Here is a 4847-nt window from a genome sequence, read left to right as displayed (position 1 = left end):
AGGAGAGATGAAATTAGAATTAAAATCATGGGCTTAGTATTTGCCAGGTCCTGTGCTAGGATACACACATTATCTCATTCATCTTCCCAATAATATAGTGACTTAAGTATTATCATCCCTATTTTACAGATGAGTAATCTGAGGCTCAAAGTTCAGTAGCTCCCCTAAGGTCACTGTGAGTGATGTGAGTTCTCTTCTACAGGAGTCTGAGTCTGTGCTTACTTCGCTGTATCATCTGACCTGTTAGGACCGGCAGCCTCAGATCTTTGCTCCTGGGGAGCGCCTTCAGCTCTTTGGCCCTGATGCGTTAGTGAACCTGACTTGCAAGAGCCCAACCGGTGTGGAGCCCAACTCCTCCGTCTCTGGTCCCGCAGTTCCACACTGATCTCACATCTCAGAAGATGGGCTCACAGAAACCATCAGGTCCTGGGTCCAGGAAGCTACTTGGCTGCCTCGCCTAGACCATCCAGTGACCTATTATGACCTCGGTGGTCAGGCGGGGCTGTGAGATGGCTGGCCCGGAGGGTGAAGCCCTGACCCAGTCCCTCTGAATGGAATATGCACAGTCTCACCTGAAGTCTCTCCACTGGGTCGAGTAAAGACCAGGGCCAGTTAAAGAATGGAGGATGGAAGAGCAGTGCTGCTGCTGCCCATGGCCCTGCTGCTGCCCTGGGCACACAGCTCCCTGGCACGTAGGTCTCTCCTGATGTCCTTGTGTCTGTGCCTCACCAGGGCAAGAGCATCACCTGGGAGCTTTGTTCAAAAGATCAAGCCCTAGGATGCTGATTCTGCAGTTCTGGGTGGGATCTAGGGAACTGTATGTACTTTTAGCAAAGCCCCTAAGGTGAATTTGATGCTGGGGTCAGGGCAGAGGGCCGACACCAGACTTTCAGATTATTGTTCCCATAACACCCTCAACTTTAAAGTTACATGTGAAAGAGCTGTGTGTGTGTGTGTGTGTGTGTGTGTGTGTGTATAACATCTATGTTAGGTACCAGAGTGTTCCAGAATGAATGGTCAATGTAAGTAAACCCTTTGAGAGAAGTAACCAGATATCAAGCTGGAGATGCCACCTAGCCACTTCCCGCAGCTTTAATCCACGTGTAATTCTGAAAAGGTATTTCCCTGCTGCTTTCTCTTTGAATACATTCTGAAAGATCATGTGGAGCCCAACTGGTCTAATGCAAAGCATAACATGATATAACTATACTGAAGGCAGTATATTAATACCTACTATGGCTTCAGCCCCTGGGTCCTGAGAATTAATGGAGCCTTGTGTTACATTGGTTGACAAATATCAAATGTATACCACATGCCAGGAGCTGTTTTAGGAGCTGGGTTTATAACAGAGATTGACATATTCATTTCCTACCCTTGAGCAGTTTTACTCTTTAGTGAGGGGAAGGAAGTATTAAACATATAAACGAGTCAATAAATAAGTTAATTTCAGTTCTTGTTAAATGGTATGAAGCAGACAAAATCGGCTAATGTGATGGAAGGTCTGCAGGTGGCTGTTGAGACTGTTCTAGTAGGTGGTCAAAGAAAGCCTTCCTGAGATGACGGGACTCATGGCTGAGGCCCATCTGATGAGAAGATATATTTCCAAGCAGAATTGACAGCAAGTGCAAAGGCCCTGAACAATGAATGTGCTAGGAATGTTTGAGAGGCACACAGGTCAGTGTAGCTGGGGCAGAGTGAACGGGAAGGGGGCACTGGAGAAAGACAGGCTCAGAGAGGTCAGTGGGGCCCAGAGCATTTTGAGCCTCATAGAGGCACAGTAAGGATTTTGGATTTTATTTTGGTTACAATGTGAAGCCATCAGCCATCTAAACGGGAGACAGAGAAATGAGAGGTGCTTGAGAAGGATGCTCTAAATACTATAGGGGATAAACCATGCAGGAGCAAGAGTGGAAGGAGGAAGACGAGTTAGGGGGCATAAGAGGATGGTGGCCTGGGGGTGTTTATAGCAGTGGGGATGGAGAGAAGTGGTTGGTTTCTGGATGTCGTTTGGTAATACTGACTGAACTCGTGATGCATTGGCTGTGGGGAGTGAGAAGAGGAGGAGTCTAGGATAACTACTAGGTATTTTTTTGCCCAAGCAAATGGACGAATGTGGGTACCATTTATCAAACTGTGGAAGGCTTGTAAGGAAGCAGATGTGGAGCGGAGTCAGGTAGGTCGATAGTTGAGTTTAAGCCACATTAAATTTGAGGTGCCTCTTAGATATTCTTGTGAGATATCGAGTAGGGCAATTGGTTAAATGAGTTGGGAGCTCAGTGGTGAGGTCTGAGAGGGATAAATGTAAGATCATATGTAAAAAGATTTCATCTGAGTTATGGATGGGATGAGATACTCTAGTCAAAGCGCATAGAGAGAGAAGTGGTCTGAGGAGTGAGCTTTGGGTTTTGGAAGAGGAGAAGGGTTAGTCCAAAGAGTATGACAAGGGTGGCCATTGACACAGGAAGACAACAAGAAAGTGAATTCTCCCAGAGAAATTTTCTGTAGATAGGACCCCAGATTGAAGCAAGAGTCTCAGACAAAAACTCAGACTTCTTTCTCCTTGGTCCAGACTGGAATGAAGCCAAATGGCATCATTCTAAATCAATGTTACATAAATAAGCAGCTGGCTGGGTACTATCTGTGTACTAAAGACGAGGATATTAAAGCTTAGAGAGATTAAATCAGTGGCTCCAAGTCACAAAGCTAGCAAACAATGGGAACAACTCAGAATTCTGACTGCAAATCCTACTTCCTTCCCTCTCCACCAGCTAGGACAGAGCTAGGGACTTTCCATGTCAAAACCATGGCGCCCTCTGCAGACTTGAGTTCTACCTCTCCATTCATGCTCTCTATCACAGTCACCACCACACTGATAGGCTCTTTTGGAGGAAAGAGAATGTGTGAGACACCCTGAGAGTTCAGGCAGAGAGAAGCCACTCATCTAAAAAGCTGAAGTGAGCCCTCCCGATCTTCATCCGATTACTCACATCTCTGGGTCTAGGTCATTCAGTAGCTTGGTAAAAATCTAGTCTTAAGTGATTTCATTCCAGGGAGACTTGTAAGGGACTATCTCTGAACTCCCCCACCAGGAGTTTTGCTCTGTGGACCCAAGATCTTACTTTGTTCTCTTATCCCTTGGGCTCCCAGGAACGCTCCTAAAATTCACAACCATATGTCTCCTATTTTCCAGGTCAGCCTCAATTCTATGCAATTTTCAACAAATTTGAGATATTACACACATAAAAATATAAAATAATTTTTGTACCTGCATAGACTTTTCATGTAAATACATTCACATTTCAGTTTGCATGACCATTGGCAGCCTGTCATCAATATCAATACAGCATTTAAAATGGTGTGATTGAAATCATATACTTCCTAAGGAAAAATTAAGAATAAGGAAGCTAAAATTTGCTTCAATGTTTATATATAAAAATTTAAATAGTTATGTTTTATATTAATGTAATTTAAGTAAAAATATTTCCCCCTTCACCATTTTAAACTGTAAAACTGTAAAAGTATGGTGTTTTAGAACTGGAAAGAAGCTTGGATATAATTTTATCAAATCCCTCATTTTATAGGTAAGAAAACGTATGACCCTAGAAGTAGCCTGTTACCATACAAGGTAGCCTGTGCCTCCCTACGGTTTCCACTTACTGATGCTGGATCTGAACAAGCCTGATGCCACATCTTTAAGGAAATCCTGCAGGAGTCTAAAGGCCCATCTGAGTCTTCTTTCCTCCTAGGATCCTTATACCATAAATCTTCCCAATATGCTGACTACTCCTGTCTAAGTACATCCCAATTGTGAATGCCATTCTTACGCCGTGAGGCCACAAACTACCATTCAAATGATGCAGTCTACGACATGGAGAGCTTAGCAGTCATCTTGTCAGCATCTTGTGGTTGATATTTTCGTATAAACAGCTTCCAAACTAAGCTTCCTTCACAATCTCAAGCTTTGGATCTATTATTTTTTCCAACCAGAGTTTCAAGACTTTGTGTCTATTCTTTATTAAGTTTGATTTTGATGGTTTATGCCCAGGATTCAGAACTAGCTAGATAATTTTGAATCTCGATTCTGTAATCTATAATACTAGTTCTCACTCAGTTTTGTGACATGCATTATTATACACTTTTCTTTCTTTTCTTCCAAGTTTAAGATGACCTTTTATACATTTAAATTCTTCCGTGAAAAATTTTGAATGTAATTGTGTTTTCTCTCCATATATAAGCATGGTGAACACTTAGAAGGCAGTTTTCCCAGTGGTTATAAGAATAGACTCTAGAGCCAGACTGACTAGTTTCAACTGTTAGTCATATTTTAGCTCTTGGATCTTAGCCAAATGTCCTAACCTTAAACTTGCCTCTGCTGTCTCATCTTTAAAATGGGATGATAATAATTTCGGTTATGGGGTTTCTGTGAGAATTAAATTACTTATTTTAGATAAAAAAGAATAGTGCCTGGCAAATAGCAAGTGCTTAACAGTTTAGATTTTATGATGTTTATTTTTCTTATTACTCTAATGACTTTTGAAATACATTAAAAGATGTCAAAGTAATTCTATTACATAGGAAATGTCAAAATTGTTATTCCTTTCAAGGTGCCATTGGGATGATCCCTAGAATTAAAATTGGGTAAAAGACAGTGCTACTAATTACAATAAGAAATACAGGAAAACAATGGGTTAGGAAGGGAGGGGCTGATCAGTTCCCCTTTGCTGTAGAATTTCTTGTGTCTGTATCATCCATTTGGAGAGGGCCTTGAAAATATCTGTCCAGAGCTGAAGAGAAGAATTTTACAGTCTATGCCAAAACCATATATCAAGGCCCTGCTCTCAGAGGAC

Source organism: Pteropus vampyrus, unplaced genomic scaffold, assembly GCF_000151845.1.
Source record: "Pteropus vampyrus isolate Shadow unplaced genomic scaffold, Pvam_2.0 Scaffold229, whole genome shotgun sequence".
Lineage (NCBI taxonomy): Eukaryota > Metazoa > Chordata > Mammalia > Chiroptera > Pteropodidae > Pteropus > Pteropus vampyrus.
The sequence above is the reverse complement of the archived record's forward strand: the minus strand, read 5'-3'. Positions refer to the sequence as shown.